The 22,044-nt window shown below is 46.7% G+C and overlaps 1 long non-coding RNA gene across 1 annotated transcript in view; it reads right to left on the bottom strand.

The window, feature by feature from the left end:
• Window positions 1-6,756: 6,756 nt before the first annotated feature.
• LOC108587957 (uncharacterized) overlaps window positions 6,757-22,044 on the bottom strand; it is a 73,769-nt gene continuing 58,481 nt past the window's right edge. Inside the window, exons 3-6 of the long non-coding RNA XR_013525312.1 lie at window positions 14,769-14,895; window positions 11,901-12,019; window positions 10,576-10,668; window positions 6,757-9,444 (exon numbers count right to left, since the gene is read on the bottom strand). This is a non-coding gene — a long non-coding RNA (uncharacterized LOC108587957). The remainder of the gene's footprint in view (window positions 9,445-10,575; window positions 10,669-11,900; window positions 12,020-14,768; window positions 14,896-22,044) is intronic.

Raw genomic sequence — 22,044 nt, 5'->3', positions numbered from 1 at the left:
CTGCCAGGCACATGTCACCTGCGGACACCTGGCCTGCACTCTGGAAGCACCCACCCCTACCACGTGGGAAGATGATGTCTTCTTACACTATTTGGCCAGTCATCACACGCAGCGATTTACTTCAACCAGATTAGGGGTTCAGTGGTTCCGGGGGGATGGCTGGGAACATAACCACCAGTTCTAACAACCCTATCACTCAGTGAGCCCCAAACCCAAAGCAGGTGATCAGCTGAGTTAACATGGGATCACAGCTAGGTAACTGCATCACACAGTGAATGCTGTGACAGTGCTCTAAAGCAAATGCCATGGGGAATTCCTTCTTCCTCCAGGTGAAGGCGGAAGCAAGGCACAGCGAAGGAGGTGGTACTGACCATGATCTATGAAAGCCCCTCATCAAAGGAGTGGGGACTGTGGGGACAGGAGACAGAGCCCACCAAGACTACAGTGTGCCTCTGGCCTCGGAGCCCAGGAAGCTTGGCGTAAAGTGAGTAGCAGATTGATGGATGGGAAGAAGGGAGAAGGGGGGCTGAGGAGAGACTAAGCAATGTGGGGTGCCCCTGTTCTTAGACTTGAACTCTAAGCTATGAGGAACAGCAAAGGTTATTTAGGTCAAGGGTTGAGTGTGTCCCCTCAAAAAGGTATAAAGTCCTAGCCTCTATACCTTAGAATGTGACGTTATTTGGGAAAAGGGCTGTTGGAGATGCGGTTAGTTAAGGTTAGGTGAGGTCATACTGGAGTAAGCAGGTCCCTAATCCCAAACAACTGGTGCTCCTAAGGAGGAGAAAAGACCCAGACCTGAGGGCAGGAGGGCCACAGGCGATGCAGACAGAGGATGGAGTGATGGCTGCACGCTGAGGAATGCCACAGGTTGCTGGCAACACCAGCAGCTGGGAGAGGCAAGGAAGAAGCCCTATGGGTTTCAGCAGGAGCATGGCCCTACTGACCCCTTGACCTTGGACTTCTAGCTTCAGACTCTGAGGTAGTCAGCTTCTTTTTAAGCACCCAGTTGGTGGTGCTTTGTTACAGAAGCTCTAGGAAAGTGAGCTTTAGGAAAATGAAGCTCTAGGAAAATGGCCCTCCTCACCCCTGCTTATGTCCCTGCTAGCCACCTGCACTTGACCTGGGAGACCCCACCTCACCGTCTTGTGCTCCTCACGCGCTCCTATCTGTGCTTCCATGATTACCTCGAAGCCCTGCTCTTCCTCAAGCCCCCACGACCCTCAGTCCCAGTAACTTCCCCTTTCCACTTACAGCCTCCACTGCGCACTTGTCCCTGCTGTTCCACAGCCTCCCCTGCTGTCTCACTAGTCTCCCAGATACTAGGCTGCTTCCCCAGTGAACCCCTAAGAGCCTTGAATGCTGCCCCCAAGTTTAGGAACTATGTTTAAAATCAAACTGATCTAAGCCATCATTAACACATTTACTGAGTTGATTGATTTGTTCAGGGCTTTGGAAGAAGAAGCAGGAGACAGAGGTGACAGCAGCCTCAAGCACTTGCATAATAATTATCAAGCCAGAGGGCATAAGATAAAACAAGCCTTGAGATAGAATAGCTCTGAGGTCTGACCTCAACTCTACCACTTAGAAGCTGGTTGACCTTGGGCAAGTCGCATGATGTCCCTGTGTCTGTTTCCTTACCTGGAATATAATGTCTGTGACTCCAGACTGTGAGAACTGCACGCCTGTGGAGGATCAGATGTCCATAAGAACCTTTCACGCAGTGGATGCCCACTGTGCATGGCCGTGGCGATTCACACTCAAGCCAGCCCTGCCTTCCTGTATCAGTCAATGGTACCAGGAGGACAAGTATTTGCATTCCATGAATTTGCACTATGAAGAATTTCCCTCAGATCGTCATAAAGCATGCATTTCATAAACAACGGGTTTTCTATGTTGTCTAAGAATTTCAAGTGAGGGCCTGAAGCTGAGCACGATAGGTACCATGGCCTCTGAGTTCTAGAAAGTGGTGCGAGGTCATCAGGGCAGAACTTGGTCAGGGCGGGCCCAAAGCCAATTCTGCAGCCCCGAATGTCACTCACTTTTCATCCACTTATAATCTAAAAGAGATAAGAACAGGCCAGGTGCGGTGCCTCACACCTGTAATCTTAACACTTTGGGAGGCTGAGGCAGGTGGATCACCTGAGGTCAGGAGTTCAAGACCAGCCTGGCCACAATGGTGAAACCCCCATCTCTACTAAAAATACAAAAATTAGCCAGATGTGGTGATGGGCGCCTATAATCCCAGCTACTGGGGAGGCTAAGGCTAAAGAATCACTTGAACCTGGGAGGCAGAAGTTGCAGTGAGCCAAGATCGCATCATTGCACTCCAGCCTGGGTGACAGAGTGAGACTCTGTCTAAATAAATACATAAATAAAAATAAAAGAGATGAGAATGGTTCGGGGAAAAGGCGATTTCTTTGAAACCAGCTGTCAGTGTAAGAGAACAGCTCCCACTGTTCCATTCCCAGCTCCCACTGCCAAAGGGCGTGTTCTGCTGCTGGAGGTTTGCCAAGGAGGGGAGGTCCCCAGGCCCTGGGCCAGAAGAGCAGGGAAGGATGCAGGGCCTTGTTGGAGCTGCAGGTGAGCCCCCAGGTCAGGTGCCTCCAGGTTAGGTGCCCCCCACCCCAAGACCACCCCCTGGCTCTCACCTGGAAAAGTGTGAAGGCAAGAGATGGTGGACGCTGTCCCCAGCAGCAGAGAGGTGGTGCTGCAGGGTGGCACCTGCACTGCAGGAGGGGAGGGGAAACTGAGCCAAGTTGGAGCCGACTTCAAAGATGGCTCTGCCCAGGAAGATCTCCTTATGGAGAGGGGGACCCAACAGACAGGGCTCTGTGGCGTGGAAGCAAGGCCTGAGAGCCAGTCTCAGGAAGTCACCCAGAGGCTGCTTAGCTTTCTCCAGGGAGGGGCTTCTTCTAATATCCCCAGTTGTGTGTATGCCTGAAGAATCCACAAGAACAGCCCTCCAGACCGTCATCATGGCACCACTGCCACACCAGATGGCCACAACCTCATGCAAGAAGCCACCTCTCCCTATCTGACCCACCCTTCACCTTGCCCTGGAGAAGCCAGAAACGAGCCTAGAGCTGCCAAACCCAGCTCAGGCCTGCGCAGTGGAAGCTTTCCATCGAATGAGACGTTTGCATTTTGAGTCAAAGGGTCTGGACTTTGTAACGTCTCAGAAAGAGATTGCTTTAATCCCTGAAAGTCACTTTTTTAAACTCAGAAGGAGATTGCTCTAATCCCTGAGTCACAGGGAAAGCTCAGGGACATCTTCTAGGCCTTAGGAATGGAGATCAGGGGGTGCAGGTGTGAAGACAGTGGTGGGAAGAACAAAAGTTCCTTTTTCCTTGTTCTTAGCAAGGTCGGTTCATCCAATAAACCCGCTGAACGCATAGTGCGTGTTCTCCCGCTGACTTTATTATCTTCATTTTTTGAAGAGTTGGCATTTTAAATGATCCTAATGACACTGAATCCATCTTAATTATAACCTTTCCTCTCAGGGCACAGAGTTGTCTGTGGAAGAATCTTCTAAATTTCTTAATTAACCTGCAGTGGCTTTATTTTGCCAAAGATTGTGCTTGCAGCCATTATGAGATATTCTCCATGTGCTACCCCAGAGTAGTTAAAAATTTAAAAACTACCCCATAAAGCAGAAAGCCTATAACAATAAACTCCTTGGCTATGAAAGGTCAGGAAGCCCAAGAAAATAGGCAACAATTAGATTAAGAATTTAAAGTCCCAGGTCTCAGAGATTAACGTTCACATCCTGCACAGTCATTACCAAGGGAACATTTAAGGATAAGCTGTATTTTATGAACCTGCCTCAAATCCCATTTTTGATGACCAGGTTTTTGTAAGCAAGCTTTCATTCATTAATATGCAGCTCTTTACCACCCAATCTACTTTATCTTCCAAAGCCAGTGGTTAAGCCTTTCTCTAAATGGAGACTGGATCTTAGGTTCAGCAAACAGAATTGGGCAGAGACGTAATTGGGAGGGAAATTCATCATATCCCCAGTTTCCTTTGAGATTTCAGTTCTTTCCAGTAGACAAGAACTTAGGGGGAAACCAAGCAACCTTTAGGCCCCCCACTCACTTGAGTCTCTTGTAAGGCCTGGGAGGCACCCCAGTAATATCTTCACAGGGTCATCTGTTTTTATCAAGTTGGCAAAATTAAGATAATTTAACTGCAATTGTCCAGGGCATCCTATCTTTCCACACTGACTTGCCCTTTTTAAAACCTTCTTCAGATCTGGTGGCATTGGGGTGTCTATGGGCATTTTTGGGGCTCAACTAGAGCAAAGTTGAGCTAACTGGGTTCAAGAAGACAGCTTTGAGGTGTGGATGGGGGCCCCTACCTCAGTGGGTCCTTGGAGGGTGCCATCCCCAGGTGCTGTCCCTGGCATGGCCTCTCGGTTGTTGGGGCTGCAGGCCTCTGGCCATCTGAGACCCACACAGCTAGGCTTACTGAGCTGGGGCTGGGGCTGGGGGTATCCCTGCTTCTTCTGAGACACCCCCCAAAACCCTTACCACCATAGGCCTGAGCCTTTCTTCACCTGTCGGGTTCCTAGGCACCTTCTCCTCTGCGGCTTTGTGGGGGTCTCTGTGCAGCTCCAGGCCACAGCAGCCCATTCTGCTCTCCCCGACAGGGCCTCTGGGGCATAACTGCCCTGGATTCCTGTCTGGAGCAGCCCCCACAGTCACACCACTCTGGAATCACCGTGAATGCTTTCCTGTGTGTGCTTTTCTGGAACTGCTCCTCAGGGTGCAGGGATGGCTGGAGAGCGGTTGCTCCTCCCTTCCCTTTCAGAGTCCCTGAGAGAGGAATTAGGAGTTCTCCTTTTGTTTGCCTTTTTCGAGATGTCTCTCCCATTCTTTCCCCTACGGACAAAGAGTAGATCCCCCTGCCCCGTACCATGATGGTTCATGTTGATGAAGAGCTTAGCATGTGCCCAGGTGGGAAGATGCTCACATTAGCCCGTTTAGCTTTACACATACTTTATCTACTATCCTCTCCTCCCTACGGATGATGAAACCAAGGCACAGGAGCCTAAGTGACTGGAGCCACAGCCAGGCGGCTCTCAGCCCAGGCCCAGCGCCCACCCCACCTGGAGGCCAGGCAAGCCCAGGGATTTGCTCTGAGCGGCACAGCCTTCCTTGCTGGTTGCTGTGCTAAGACAGGGCTGGGGAATCTGGAAACTTCTCTCTCAAGACAATAGCCAGGCTGGCCTTCAAGCCTGTAGTTTTGGTGAAGAGAAGACGTGACCCTTGTTCAGGGGGAAGGGAAGAGGCTGCTATGCCTCTAGGTGCAGGAACGTGCATTAGCTGAAATTTCCTTGGTTCAGAAAGCACCGGGGAGAAGACCACTTCATCCTGCACTTTGGAATGTTGCATTGTTTAAATTGCTGGATCCTTTGGAGCCCTGGTTTGTTTCCTGTGAAAATTGTTGCTTAGAGTCAGGCACAGTGGCTGACGCCTGTAATCTTAGCTCTTTGGAAGGCTGAAGCAGGAGGATCTCTTGAGCCCAGGAGTTCGAGACCAGCCTGAGCAACATAATGAGACCCCGTCTCTACCAAATACAAACATTAGCTGGGTCTAGTGGCACATGCCTGGCCCCAGTTACTCAGGAGGCTAAGGTGGGAGGATGGCTTGAACCCAGGAAGTGGAGGTATCGAGCCCAGATCATACTACTGAGCTCCAACCTGGGCAACAGAGGGAGACCCTGTCCCAAAAAAAAAAAAAAAAAAAACTGGCTCAGCAGCTGATGTAGAATTGTAGTATGAAGGCTTGACTTTCCTGATACTGTGGTTAGGCTCAGGGAGAATCCTTAGAAGTCCTTTTAGCTAAGGAGAGGATATGTGGAGCAGCCTGTTTATCTCAACCACATGCAATCTCATTGCATCTTGCCAAAGTCTATTTTTTGAGATGGAGTCTCACACTCTGTTGCCCAGGTTGGAGTGTAATGGCATGATCTCTGCTCCCTGCAACCTCAGCCTCCCTGGCTCAAGCAATTCTGTCTCATTACAGGAGCCCACTACCACACCCGCCTAATTTTTTGTATTTTTAATAGAGATGGATTTTCGTCATGTTGGCTAGGCTGGTCTCGAACTCCTGACCTCAGGTGATCCACCTGCCTTGGCCTCCCAAAGTGCTGGGATTACAGGTGTGAGCCACCGTGTCTGCTCCTAGAGTCTCTTTAATCTAGAATATTGAGGAGCCCTGTGGTGCCCTGCAGAACGCCCCTCCTGGATGTATCTAGGGGCCACTCCACGGAGGTACTTTTTGTTTTTCCCAACCTGGTGTTTGCAGCAACTCAGAATTAGTTCTAAAGCCTTGGCAAATTCAAATGAAACATCTGGGCTGAAACACATGGTTCTATCCCATGAACCTGTGCTCAACCTTCCCCTGCTCAAATTCTGAGGCACAAATCTCTGCATGAGCCTCCTGCTTCCTGACCAGAAACCAGCTACTGGACTAGGATTCCTTCTTCTTCTTTTTTTTTTGGGGGGGGGGAGGGAAGGAGGAAGGGAGGAAGGTAGGAAAGGAGGGAAGGAGGAAGGGATGAAGGAAGGAAGGGAGGAAGGGGGGAGGGAAGGAGGGAGGGAGGGAGGGAAGGGAAGGGAAGGAAGGAATTCAAGCAATGAGAGAGACATTGCCAACCTGGATCTAGAGGTTTACAAGTTGATTTCGTTTTTTGAGAGAAGGAAAGAAAAAAAAAATGAGTAAAGGAGAGAAAGAAAGAGAAAGAGAGGGAGGGTGAACAGAAATATTGCTTTATTCTGAAAATTAAATGGGTATTAATAATGACCAATCAATGTTTCATTTAAACTTATGGGTAGGTGTGATGTGGTATTGACAAGAATGTATATTTTGTGTATTTGAAGTGGAGAGCTCTATAAATATTTATTAAGTTTACTTGTTCTGGATCTGAGTTCGAGTCCTTGATATCCTTATTAATTTTCTGTCTCATTGAATCTAAGTCTCTATGTATCTGGGTGTTAGGATCGTTAGCTCTTGTTGTATTGATCCTTTTACCACTATATCTTTGTTGCTTTAAAATCTATTTTATCTGCTACGAGAATTGCAACTCCTGCTTTTTATTTATTTATTTATTTATTTTTGCTCTCCATTTGGTTGGTAAATCTTTCTCCGCTCCTTTGTTTTGAGTCTTTGTGTATCCTTGCATGTGAAACAGTCCGGATGTAACATGCTGTTGGGTTTTGGCTGTGTCTTTTGATTGGGGGACTTAGTCGATTTAAATTTAGGGTTACTGCCATTTGATGTTAACTGGCTGTTTGATCCATTCGTTGATGAAAATTCTTCTTTATGTTGGTGCTCTTTACTTTTTGGTATATTTTTAGAAAGGCTAATACTGGTTGTTTCTTTCTGTGTGTAATGCCTCTTTCAGAAGCTCTTGTAAAGCAGGCCTGGTGGTAATAAAATCTCTGAGTTCTTGCTTGTTCATAAAAGATTTTATTTTTCCTTCAGTTGTGAAGCTTAGTTTGGCTGGATATGAAATTCTGGGCTGAAAGTTCTGTTCTTTGAGGATGTTGAATATTGGTCCCCACTCTCTTCTGGCTTGTAGAGTTTCTGCTGAGAGATCTGCTGTAAGTCTGATAGGCTTGCCTTTGTGGGTAATCTGACCTTTCTCTCTGGCTGCCCTTAGTATTTTCTCCTTCGTTTCAACCCTGGTGAATCTAACGATTATGTGCCTTGGGGTTGCTCTTCTTGAGGAATATCTTTGTGGTGTTCTCTATATTACCTGGGGTTGAATATTGACCTGCTTTGCTAGTTCAGGAAAATTTTCCTGAATAATATCCTGAAGGGTATTTTCCAGCTTGGATTCATTCTCTCCGTCGCATTCAGGTACACCTATCAAACGTAAATTTGGTCTTTTCAGTCCCACATTTCTTGGAGACTTTGCTCATTCCTTTTTATCCTTTTATCTCTAATCTTGTCTTCTTGTTTTCTTTCATTAAGTTGGACTTTGACCTCTGTTATCCTTTCTTCTGCTTGAACAATTCTAGTGTTTAAACCTGTGCATACTTCTCAGAGTTCCTGTATTGTATTCTTCAGTTCCATTAATTTACTTATATTCCTCTCTAAGTTGTCTATTCTCAATAGGATTTCGTCAAACCTTTTTTCAAAGTTCCTAGTTTCTTTACGTTGGGCTACAACATGTTCTTTTAACTCACAGAAGTTTCTTATTATCCATTCCCTGAAGAGTGATTCTGTCATTGGGATGTGCTCGTTCTCCATCAAGCCTTGTTCCATTGTTGATGTGGAACTGTGATCATCTTTAGAGGGAGAGGCGTTCTGATTTTGAGTATTCTCAGCCTTTTTATGCTGGTTTCTTCCCATCATTGTAAATTTATCCTCCTGTCATCTTTGAAATTACCAACTTTCAGATTAGGTCTCTTGAGTGGACGTCCAAGTTGTTAGTTCCCAGGGCCAGAACGGTGGCGTTAAGACTGATGGTGCTTTTCTGCCCAGGATTCTCCTGTCTGGCTTCCTTCTTGTGTCCGTAATGGGCGACTCTGCCTTCCCGAGGCTCCAAACCTTGGTCAGAAGGGGAACCAGTCTCGTTTACTCTGTGTCGAGAGCTGCCGCGCCAAGGTGCTGGCGAAGCTGCTGCGCTGGCCACAAGAGTAGCGCTGGCGACACGTGTGGGTCCTCCACTGGGGATCTTCTGCTCCGTGAGTGACCAGAATTTGTCTGAAAGTGTGACGTCCTCTAGTTCTCTGCGCTTTGACTGAGAGCTGCAATACCGAGCTGTTATCGATCGGCCATCTTGGATCGTTCCCGATTCCTTCTTCTTTTAAATGCTTGTTTGCTTTGTTTTTTATCTGTTGCTTTTATTTATTTATTTATTTTGCATTTAGTCACTGCATTCTTTGTCTTTTCCTGATGCTGTATTTGTCTATTTCCTGATGCTTATCTAGACACCCAAAATAAGAAAAGTCCTGGATCAATTGAACACTAGTGAGGAGAGCCAAAACCCCTCTCCCATGGGAAGTGCTTGAAGCAGTGGGAGGCTCCAAGTTCACTGCCAGGCAAGCTATCACAGACACCAAGGAACAGAGAGGCTCACAGGTTAAAGTACAGTGTTCGAAACACATTGCTTATTAAATGAATTGGAAACACAGGACAAAAAGCAAGGAGAAAGAGATGGAATAGGTAAGAACCTTGGAGACATGGGGCTACCAGGGCAGAAGAGCCACACTCCTGAGCCCTGCCCTCTCCCCTCACTCCCAGCCCCCACTGCCAGCCTTCTCCATGCTGCTGTGGTTCTGGGAGCCAGAGTAGTGGATGATCAAGTGCCTCTGGCAAATGCTTCTTGGGCAGAGGAACCATGGAGGCAGAATGTGTCTCGCCAGTAGATGCAGACTTCAGCCTCGTGAATACCGGGTACCTCCTGAATATGTGAGCTTCCCAAATCTCCGCTCTGAAAGAAAACATGAATTGCAAAACAGGGGCCCAGCCTGTGAGCGGGAGTTTGCTGATAAGATATATTTTATACATACACACACACACACACACACACACATCTGATCAGATATATGATATATATTATAAATGATATATCATATATACATTATATATGATATATATCTGATATATATGATATATATGTGATATATAGATATATCATATATCTTATCTATATATTTTAGATGGGATCTCACTCTGTCACCCAGGCTGGAGTGCCATGGCGCAGTCTCTGCTCACTGCAACCTCTGCCTCCTGGGTTCAAGAGATTCTCCTCCCTCAGCCTCCCAAGTAGCTGGGACTACTCCAGGCATGTGCCACTATGCCTGGCTAATTTTTGTACTTTAAGAAACAGGGTTTTGCCATGTCGGCCAGGCTGGTATCGAACTCCTACCTTGTGATCCACTCACCTCAGACTCCCAAAGTGCTGGGATTACAGGTGTGAGCCACTGTGCCCAGCCTGCATTAAGGTATTATCTAGCTTGATAACAGAGTTTTTGTTTGCCCCTTAAGTTTTGGGCCAAGTGGAGCTCCTCGGCAGCCTCACTCAGACCTGGCCCTGAGGGGTGGAGCCGCGACTGAGATGCAGACAACCTGGCCCACTAGTCCAATGGACTCCAAAGCCACCAACAAAGTGGTTCCCGTGGTCCCAGGAGAGCTTGGGCGGTGAGTCAAACTTTCCTTCATCTGCCTGTGCCGGCCAATGTGAAAACACCTCTGTACGCAGCAGGCACTGTGTCCCTGTTAAGATGTGGACGCAAGCCGGGCGCGGTGGCTCATGCCTGTAATCCCAGCACTTTGGAAGACTGAGATGGGCAGATCATGAGGTCAAGAGTTGAGACCATCCTGGCCAACATGGTGAAACCCTGTCTCTACTAAAAATACAAAAATTAGCTGGCTGTGATGGCACGCGCCTGTGGTCTCAGCTTCTCAGGAGGCTGAGGTGGAAGAATCGCTTGAACCCACGAGGCAGAGGTTGCAGTGAGTCGAGATTGTGCCACTGCACTCCAGCCTGGCGACAGAGCAAGATTGTCTCAAAAAAAAAAAAAAGGCATGGAAGCAGATGGCGCAGCATTAAGCACCTTACCTCTGTCTGCACAGCTGCTAGTTTGGGTCTGACCCTAGGACTCTGTTGCCAAAGCCAAGCTGTGGTAAATGTGTCTGGTGTCATCAGCTGAAACTAGACAAACATAGGCCTGGAATAAGGGTTTTACCCTGAAAAGAAACCAAACATACACGGAAAAGGTAAACAGAGGCACAGGCAGGGACAGGAGAAACAAGAGGTGTGGGAGGGGAGCAACTGGCAGAGGAATGGAGAGGCAGGGTGGGGAAGGGTAGGTAAAAGAGATGTGGGGAGTGGCCTGGCACGATGGCTCATGCCTGTAAATCCCAGCAATTTGGGAGGCCGAGGTGGGCGGATCACGAGGTCAGTAGTTCAAGACCAGCCTGGCCGACATGATGAAATCCTGTCTCTACTAAAAATACAAAAAAATTGGCTGGGCACGGTGGTGTGCACCTGTAATTCCAGCTACTCGGGAGGCTGAGGCAGAAGAATTGCTTGAATTGGGACCCAGTGGTTGCAGTGAGCCGATATTGCGCCACTGCACTCCAGCCTGGGCTACAGAGAGAGACTCCGTGTCAAAACAGAGAGAGAGAGAGAGAGAGAGAGAGATGGGGGAGTAAAGAGGAGGCCCTTTAGGGATGCCTTTCATGGCGGAGTGCTCCAGAATTGAGCATGTGTGTGACTTTCCATGCGCGCTCCTTGACAGCCCTAAGAAGCACACAGAAGAGACAGCAGGCGGGGACCGTGAGGCTGGATATGCAGTAACCTGCTCGCCCAAGGACACGCTAGGAGGGGAGCCTGGGTTTCTCAGGCCAAGTCTGCTGCACATCTGATTTCTCCATGAATGCCGAAGTTCTCTGAGGGCTGAGAATAGATTCTGATAACATACGTAGCAAGAACTTACTATCAGGCATTGAGGTGAGGCAGCTATCCCCAAATCTCACACCCCATAAGCGACAGAGCCCCGGCGAGCCCAGGCAGACCAGCTCCACTTGGCCAGGCTGCCTCATCGGCCTCTGGACCAGGGCTTTGTACCAAATTGAGAACCAGGACTGTCTACACCACACAGCTCACTGCCTACATTAATGTGACTCACTGGCCCATTGTCTCTCTCAACATGAGTTTACTATTCCAGGAAACTCTTGCCAGAAAGCTGTAGATAACTTTATCTTTCCAGAATTTTCTGAAAAGACCCGTCAGCTTTTCAATACAAAACATCAAACCCTCCCAAGACTCTTTTAACCCTGCCTCAAAATCATTGCCTTGCTGTGTCATCCTGCAATCCTCACCTATTACATCGTGGTCCTCACCCAGGCCTAATCAAGGCCCCATTCAATGGGAAATCTCACCTTGAATCTCAATAAAGATGCCGGCTTTGTCCTCCTCCCTCTGCCTCTTCTTCCTTAGAGTCAGCATCTACAGGGCTTTGTGTGCTTGCCAACGATTGTTTCGGTGACACTTCGGGGAGCTAGCATTTGATAACACAGAAAGAAAAGAGAAAAGGGAGATTAAAAAGAAGAAGAAGGGGCTAGGCGTGGTTGCTCATGCCTGTAATCCCAAAACTTTGGGAGGCCGAGGCAGGCCCATTCCCTGAGGTCAGGAGTTTGAGACCAGTCTGGCCAACATGGTGAAACCCTGTCTCTACTAAAAAAAATACAAAAAAATTAGCTGGGTATTGTGGCTCACACCTGTAATCCCAGCACTTTGGGAGGCCAAGGTGGGTGGATCACGAGGTCAAGAGATCGAGACCATCTGGCCAACACGGTGAAACCCCATCTCTACTAAAAAAATACAAAAATTAGTTGGGCGTGGTGGTGCACGCCTGTAGTTCCAGCTACTCGGGAGGCTGAGGCAGGAGAATTGCTTGAACCCAGGAGGTGGAGGTTGCAGTGAGCCAAGATTGTGCCACAGCACTCCAGCCTGGGTGACAAAGCAAGACTCCATCTCACACACACACACACCCCCATACACAAAAGAAGGACCATTGGGACATTTCACAAGGGACCGGTGATCAGGGAGTAGTGACCTTCCACCGTTTGGGCACAGTGCCCAGATGACATCTGGAACTTCTTTGCAGTGTAACAGCACCAGTGGTGGCCAGCCCTGGAATCCAGGGCTGCGTCTGCCACCCTCAGTCTCCTTGCATGGAAAGTTGCAGATTCCTAGGAAAGCTGTAGTTTCCCGTACCCCAGGGTAGGAGGGAATGTTGCATCTGCTGCAGTTTGCCTTTGGCAGGAGAACGCTCCCTCTGTCAGCAGCCCACACCCACGCCCTCTCCTTTATCTTCCAAAGGCGCCTGGGCAGGGAAGCCTGAGCTCTGCAGCCGGGGCCTGTGCTGCTCTCAGGGTCCTCTGGCCTCTCAGCCACGGTAACTGTCACCCTGATCACTGATTACTGCCACCACCACTCTTTCGGGTTAGCTGGCCCAGCCTCTCCCCACTGGCCTGGCCCACCTTCCTCTCCAAGGAGCAGAGGCCAACTGTGACTCCATGTGCTCCCTAGCCGGGCAGTCGCTCTGCTGTGTTGGCCTATGGGGCCCAGGTTTTTCCCTCACAGAGACCACTCCCCGTCAGCTCGTCCTCCCACACGTGAGTGGCCTTCTGCACCTTCCATCTGGCCCACATCAGGGTTAGGGATCTGCTGGGCATCCCAGGAGCCGAGGGAGACCTGGGCAGCTGAGATGTGTCCTTCCATCCCTGGTGATGCTGCAGACTAACAGGAACCTCATGTTGGATCAAGGACTCTAAGAGGCTTTTTGCCTGGAATCCCGATGGGAAGCAGAACAAGGAAACTTCTGCCCTCAGCGCCCACCAGCCTATTCATAGTCAGCCCACAACCCAGTAGCCAGGAAGGACAGTGAGGCCTGCCTCCGCCTGCTGCAGGTGCCATAGCAAAGAATCATGGGCTGGGAGGCTGAAGCAACAGAAACTTGTTTCCTCTGAGTTCTGGAGGCTGAAATCCAAGACCAAGGTGTCAGCAGGGGTGGGTTCTCGTGGGGCTTCTCCTTGACTTGGATGGCTGTCTTCTCCCTGTGTCCTCACGTGGTCTTCCCGCTGTGTGGGTCTCCATGTCCACATTTCTTGGACTTCAGCCTCCAGAACTCAGAGGAAATAAGTTTCTATTGCTTCAGCCTCCTAGCCTGTGATTCTTTGCTATGGCTCCTGCAGCAGGCTGAGGCAGGCCTAACTGTCCCTCCTGGCCACTGGGTTGTGGGCTGACTATGAGGACACCAGTCAGATTGGATCAGGGCCCACCCTAATGACCTCGTTTTACCTTGATCCCCTCTTTAAAGAACCCTCTGCAAACACAGCCATATTCTGAGGTACTGGCATTTAGACTGCAGCAGATGAGTTTGGGGAATGCAGTTCAGCCCTTAACAGACCCCTTCTCTACCATCTCCCCCATGTTCCAGCCTGTTCCCTACAGGAGCCAGAAGCTCCCACTGTCCCTTCCTTTCTCTCTCTCTTTTGTGAGACAGAGTTTCGCTCTTGTCACCCAGGCTGGTGTGCAATGGCACAATCTTGGCTCACGGCAACCTCCACCCCTCGGGTTCAAGCAATTGTCCTGCCTCAGCCTCCCGAAGTAGCTGGGATTACAAGCATGTGCACCCAGCTAATTTCTTTGTATTTTTAGTTGAGACAGGGTTTCCTCATGTTGGGCCAGTCTGGTCTTGAACTCCTGATCTCAGGTGATCCACCTGCCTTGGCCTCCCAAAGTGCTGGGATTACAGACACGAACCACTGTGCCTGGCCTTCCTTTCTCTTTCTAGGTGGGAGTTTTCTTATCATTTCTCTTTTTCTTTTCTTTGAGCTAATGTCTCACTCTGTCGCCCAGGCTGGAGTGCAGTGGCGCCATCTTGGCTCACTAAAGCCTTGACCTCCCGGCTTAAGCAATCCTCTGGCGTCAGCCTCCTGAGTAGCTGGGACTACAGACATGTGCCACTACACCTTGTTCCTTTTAGTACTTTTGGTAGAGATGGGGTTTCACCATGTTGCCTAGGCTGGTCTCAAACGCCTAGGTTCAAGCCATCCACTGGCCTTGGTCTTCCAAAGTGCTGGGATCACAGGTGTGAGCCACCAGGCCTGGCCCACATTTTTCTCTCTGATCTACCTTCCCCACTTCATAAATGGTCTAGTGACTGCCATGGGACCTGACTTCCAGGGGAAAGAAGTGAGAAATCCATTAGTTTAATATTTTTGAAGAGCCATCCTCCTTACCTTCAAGTGAGACTGAGGATACCCCTGGATAGGCCTGGAAACTGACTTGAGGAAAGGAGGCTGATGAAAATGAAGCATCCAGGGGCAACCAGGGGGCCCCTGAGAGCAGATGTGCTTTATGAAGATTCTAGAAGAGGAGGAAGACATCCAAATGCAGCTGGGGTATGGCAGTTACAAAATGGGTTTATCAAGCTAACAAAAATTCATCTGTCAGTATTCATATGACCTCCCTTACACCCCTGGCTGGTGAGGGCTGAATATCACCAGGTTCTTTGTATTGAACTGAAAAAGAGAAAAAAGTAAAAAGTAGGCCTGGTTGATTGACAACATTTTCATTGCCGTTTACGCATTAATAAGCAGTTTTGGGGCCATTCATTATGTAACTCTTAACCTACTATCCCTTTCAACTTTAATGAAATGTGTTCTTTGTATGGAATTTTCATAACTTTACTTTCTCTGTTAGAGAAGCTGTTAGGATTTGATGATGAGCTCTAAGCCAGCTGAATATTCTTTAGAAGTTTTCAAGGTATCTGATTGAGTTTATCAGCTTCTTTCTCCTAGCTGCTTTGCTGCCTCTCTGAACGATTACAGAGTTCTTTCATAATTGTGCCAAACATGAAATGATAATGAACCACTCCGAATCAGAAAGTAGCTTCACAGACGCAGACGGCAGAGGCCAGCGCTGGTTTACTGAGTAATGAAGGACCAACACCTCCCCTTAGCGACACAATGGGGGTACTACATGCTCACACCAGCTAACAGGAACCCTGAGAAGTGAGCGCAAATTCAGATTTAAACCTCATTTTATTGCAGATTTTCACAGGCCGATTATTCTAAACACAGGTGAAAATGCTAATTATCAATCAGGAAGAAGTTGCATAATATATCCGTTATTCTTTTTGTAACTGAAAGACTTTACACTATATGTATACATGTAAATAATGAAATCTGAATAAACACAGATAAAAGTGAATTTAATTATCTTAAAACACTCACTCATCTTAACATCAAAATATAATCCCCAGGGTTTATTAAAAGAATAGCTTATTTTGCTAGACTACTGGTAACAAAATGTTTTAACTGAATTTGCATGAGAAATTGATAAATACGGTTCAATAACTGCCACAAATACATTTGGGGAAATGATGAAATGCCAAGAAAAGAAAAACATATTCAATTTTTCTTTTCAAAACTTTCTCTGAGTCTGAACCAACATATTTGTGACATCAATTATTGCCCTTTTTAGTTGCCTCACTCATCCAAATTGGAAAATTTTTCTGCATAATTAAGTTAATGTAAGACAAGAGAAAAACAATTCCCAGCAGACTTTGAAAGTTAAACTGAAAGATGCTGAAAGGCCAAGTTACTCAGACCCACAAATTGCATAGAAAAATCAAATCAATAAAGATTTGATAACATACTGGAAAAGGTTTGGCGGAGGAGGAAGCATGTCTTCAGGCTCTATCAGTACTGAATATGAACATGTGTTAATGTGGTTCATCCACACTCTAATTGCATTCACTTACCATGTTAGAGGCAAGCTACCAGCAAAGGAAATTGAGAAATAGAAGCCATCGAGAGATGGTTAACATTTAGTATTAACCTACCATTTTCACATCCAACAAAATGATCAAAGAGAAGATCAAGCATTGAACCAGAAAGTGAAACATTCACAGTTGTTTGAAATTGCAGGCAAATACAAATCCAATAATTCAGGGTTAGCTACAGAGTTTCTGATACAAACACATAGAAAATGAGTTTCAAGGCAATTGGTTTTCATTAGCAGAATCTGAGGGATCAAAAACAAATTAAGTCTTAATGTGTGTAATTTCTGGAATACGATCCAAATTTGGAGTCCTGGCTACCTCCAGCAGTGATTATTTGGGACTGTCTATCCTGCCCAAGCCTTTTAAATGCACCTGTGCTGGCCACAGGAATGTGTGTGCATGTGAGAGGCTTACTATCTCTGCTGGAGAGCTAATTCATCCCATCTCCCATTTAACCCTCCGTGCCTCATGGAAGACCTTGGTTCCTTTATTCTGTTCTTTTTCTCTCCCTACATATGTTTTAAAAACCATCTGTGGTGACAAAGGAAGCATATTTTCCAAAAGCAGCATCTTTTCAATTATAGTAAATGAGCCTGTGGTGATATAATATGGCAACTGTTAAGGTTAAAATGAAACGGCAGTGAAGGACTTGTGATTCCAACAGTCTGGGTATGAGATACCCTGACCATTTCTTCCATCTGTATAAACTAAATATGCTGGACTACAAAAAGATTACAATCCAATGATAAACCACCAAGAATGTAAGGCATGCACAGAGGCCAAAACTAAATGAAAGGAGAACCTGCAATCGGAAGTAGATAGGAGAGAGCTTCAGTCCTCAGTGCATTTGCCAAACCTGGTATCTTGGTCTTTGGTTTTCATGTCTAGCCCAAGAAAGAGACCCCCTTGTGATAAGCTGGAGCCTTAAGCAGTTACCTACTTGGTGTCAAGCTAGACTAACCCATCAATACCCTACCCCGGAGACAGTAAGGCTAATTGCCTAGCTTATATCCTTCAAGTAGAGTGAACAATAAATTTTCCTTGAAAATGTATCATTACCACATGGTCTTCTATAGGTTTTACCATGAATTCGTTCAGTTTTTGTGGTCCTAAACTTTTCCAAGCCATAATTTAGCTTGTGGTATCCAGGGTTGGTGTGCTCTGAGACTATAACCAAAAGCAGATGAGGTTGCCTCCGCAGGCATTACCTTCAATGAATCCCCTCATGCAAAATTCCAAGAAACATAAACTTCATATTGAAAACCACAAAGCACACAAGGAATCAAGTCACCACTCTCAAGAGCTGGCAAAAATAACGACAGCAGAATTAGACTCACAAAGACAGCGAGTATTGAAATTATCAGACACAGAATATAAAATAAGAATGTCTAATATGTTTTAATGAAATAAAACTGGAAGCTTAAAACAGTTTTTGAAAAAGCAAGTCTAAAAGTAAACATAAAATTTATAGACAAGATATGTGTAATGACTGACATGAAAACCGTTGAAAGGTTTTGGCAGCTGTTCATTTGTACCTAATGAGAATTAGCAAAATGAACGTTATTTTAGAAGAAATTAATCAGAGCTCAGTGCCCTGCCTGAGACAAACAGGGAAAACAGGACAGAGATGTTAAGAGATGTGGAAGCTACAGGGAAAAGGTCTCCTATATGAAGGGAACACAGGTAATATTTGAAGAGAAAATAGTTGTGGATATTTCAGAACTGATACAAGGCTTTGACTCACAGATGAACTAAGTAAACACAACGATTTCCAAGCACAATTAAAAGAAACAAATCTACATGTAGTTATGTTCTAGTAAGACAAAGACAAAGAGACCTTTGTAAAAGCCAATTTGAAAACACAGATTAACTACATTTGAATGACATTTAGTCTGAGATCTGATTTCTCACTGGCAACAGTCTGAGGCTCAGGAAAGGGAAATAATATTACAGGTTTTTTTTTCTTAGACGGGATCTCTGTCTGTCACCCAGGCTGGAGTACAGTGGCACAATCTCAGCTTACCTCAACCTCCGCCTCCTGTGTTCAAGTGATTCTCCTGCCTCAGCCTCCCCAGTTGCTGAGATTACAGGTGCGTGCCACCATGCCCAGCTAATTTTTTTTAAAAATTTTTTAGTAGACAAGCTTTCACCATGTTGGCCAAACTAGTTTCAAACTCCTGACCTCAGGTGATCCACCCGCCTCGGCCTCCCAAAGTGCTGGGATTACAGGCATGAACCACCACCAGAAATAGTATTTTCAATGTCCTTAGAGAAAGTAGATGTCAGGCCAGTTGCAGTGGCTCACGCCTGTAATCTCAGCACTTTGGGAGGCTGAGGTGTGTGGATCACCTGAGGTCAGAAGTTTGAGACCAGCCTGGCTATCATGGTGAAACCCTGTCTATACTAAAAATACAAAAAATTAGCCAGGTGTGGTGGTGGGTGCCTATAATCCCAGCTACTTAGGAGATTGAGGCAGGAGAATCACTTGAACTCAGGAGGCGGAGGTTGCAGTGAGCCGAGATCACACCACTGTACTGCAGCCTGGCAACAAAGCAAGACTCCATCTCAAAAAAAAAACTGTCTCAAAATAATAATAATAATAATTGAGAAAATAGATGTCAACTTCAGAACTGTATTCACAACAAAAAACATCTATCACAAATGAACATAAATAAAATCACATTTAAATTAATAAAACAGAGCGTTTTCCAGCCACCAACCTCTGTTAAAATTGTAACAGACGGAGGGGGGAGGACTCAAGATGGCGCTGTGAGAACAACCCAGGATTGGAGTTCTCGTTGTGTCTGCGGAGAGGTGAGTCTGAGCTGCATTTCCAGACTGATATTTGTTGCTCACGGAACGGGGAAATTCCCAAGTGAAGAGGAGACGCGGGACGCCAGGCAGATATTCCGCCTGGCGAAGCCGGCAGCCGGGGTGGCGGTGGCCGGCCCTACCCAGCGCTCCCCACAGGGCGCACTTGTCCGGGTGCCCCGTTGAACCGGCAACTGGAGACGTGAGAGGGCTGGACTTGAGACTGAGCTAGACTTGAAAAGTGGGCCAGCCCAGGGGATTGCAGGAACAGAGCGTTAGGATTGGCCCAGTGGGACGAACAAAACCGCGATTTCAAACAAGCCCCGTGCAGACAGCCCGAGACGCTCTGAGGGGGAGGGGCGGCCACCATTACCGAGGTAACCCACCCCAACTGAGATACACGCCCATTGCTGACGCAGCCAGCCGTTGCGGAGGCAACCCGTCCCTACTGAGATACACGCCCACTGCTGAAGCAGCCTGCCATCGCCGAGGCAACCCGCTACAACAGAGAGACTCCGCCGCAGGGCGTGGCGGAGAACAGCAGAATAGCGGAGCCAGGGCGAGCCTCACAACAGCAGGGCGGAGCCTCGGCAGGCAAACAGTGGCTAGTCTGCATCCTAGCTGGGCAGGACCTCAACGGACATCCAAAAATAAAGCCCAAACCCCTCAACACAGCATTTGAGAAAAAAAAGGGTTTTTTTAATGAGCTCTGTTGCAGCAGAATCAAACATAGCAGCCTAACAGCCCTGAATAAACAACACAGCTCACAGCTCAGCAATTAAACCCCTATAAAGTACAAACTGTCTCCTCAAGCAGCTCCCTGACCCCTCTATATCCAAAAGACTGACATTAGGCAGGCACCATCCTGGGACAAAGATAGCAGAAAAAGAAACTGGTAGCATCCCTCGCTGTGCCACAGCTGCTAGAGGTGCACCCCAGACAAGCAGGGTCTGGAGCGGACCTCAGCACTCGTACAGCGAAGGGGCTAGACAGGTAGAAGGAAAACCAAGCAACAGAAATACTTCATCATCAACATTCAGGGTGTCCACTCAGAGACCCAATCGAAAAGTCAGCAACTACGCAGACGACCAGCGGACAAATCCGCAAAGATGGGAAGAAACCAGTGCAAAAAGGAGGAAAACACCCGAAACCAGAACACCTCGCCTCCTAGAAAGGACCAAAACTCCTCACCAGCAAGGGAACAAAGCTGGACGGAGAATGACTGTGAGGAAATGACGGAATTAGACTTCAGAAGATGGATAATGAGAAACTTTTGTGAGCTAAAAGATCATGTATTAAATCAATGCAAAGAAACTAAGAACCTTGAGAAAAGATTTGAAAAAAGATTTGAGGAAATGATAACAAGAATGGATAACTTAGAGAGGAATATGAATGAATTAAAGGAGCTGAGAAACACAATACGAGAACTTCGCGAAGCATGCACAAGTTTCAATAGCCGAATTGACCAAGCAGAAGAAAGAATATCTGAAGTCGAAGACCAACTCAATGAAATAAAACGAGAAACCAAGATTAGAGAAAAAAACGCAAAAAGGAATGAACAAAGTCTCCAAGAAATGTGGGACTATGTGAAAAGACCTAACCTATGTTTGATAGGTGTACCAGAAGGGGACAAAGAGAATGAATCCAAGCTGGAAAATACTCTTCAGGACATCATCCAGGAAAATTTCCCCCACCTAGCAAGACAGGCCAACACTCAATTGCAGGAAATTCAGAGAACACCACAAAGATATTCCGCAAGAAGAGCAACCCCAAGGCACATAATCGTCAGATTCAACAGGGTTGAAATAAAGGAGAGAATACTAAGGGCAGCCAGAGAGAAAGGTCGGGTCACCCACAAAGGGAAGCCCATCAGACTCACAGCAGATCTCTCGGCAGAAACACTACAAGCCAGAAGAGAGTGGGGGCCAATATTCAACATTCTTAAAGAAAAGAACTTTCAACCCAGAATTTCATATCCAGCCAAACTGAGCTTCAGAAGTGAAGGAAAAATAAAATCCTTTGCGAACAAGCAAGTACTCAGAGATTTTGTCACCACCAGGCCTGCTTTACAAGAGCTCCTAAAAGAGGCATTACACATAGAAAGGAACAACCAGTACCAGCCATTCCAAAATCACACTGAATGCTAAAGAGCATCAACATAATGAAGAATCTACAACAACTAACAGGCAAAACAACCACTTAGCATCAAAATGGCAGTATCAAATTCACACATAACAATATTAACCCTAAATGTAAATGGACTAAATGCACCAATCAAAAGACACAGACTGGCAAATTGGATAAAAATCCAAAACCCATCAGTGTGCTGTATCCAGGAAACCCATCTCACATGCAAGGATACAAAAAGGATCAAAATAAAGGGATGGAGGAAGATTTACCAAGCAAATGGAAAACAAAAAAAAGAAGGAGTTGCAATTCTCATCTCCGATAAAATAGACTTTAAAGCAACAAAGATCAAAAGAGACAAAGAAGGCCATTACATAATGGTAAAAGGATCGATACAACAAGAAGAGCTAACGATCCTAAACATATATGGACCCAATGCAGGAGCACCCAGATACATAATACAAGTTCTTAAGGACTTACAAAAGGACTTAGACTCTCACACAATAATAGTGGGAGACTTTAACACTCCACTGTCAATACTAGACAGATCTACCAGACAAAAAAATCAACAAGGATATCCAGGGCTTGAACTCAGACCTGGAGCAAGCAAACCTGATAGACATTTACAGAACTCTCCACCCCAAATCCACAGAATACACATTCTTCTCAGCACCACATCACACCTACTCTAAAATTGACCACATAATTGGAAGTAAAGCACTGCTCAACAAATGCAAAACAACTGAAATCATAACAAACAGCATCTCAGACCATAGTGCAATCAAGTTAGA

The sequence above is a fragment of the Callithrix jacchus genome, chromosome 13 (assembly GCF_049354715.1).
Source record: "Callithrix jacchus isolate 240 chromosome 13, calJac240_pri, whole genome shotgun sequence".
NCBI classification, from domain to species: domain Eukaryota; kingdom Metazoa; phylum Chordata; class Mammalia; order Primates; family Cebidae; genus Callithrix; species Callithrix jacchus.
The sequence above is the reverse complement of the archived record's forward strand: the minus strand, read 5'-3'. Positions and strand labels throughout refer to the sequence as shown.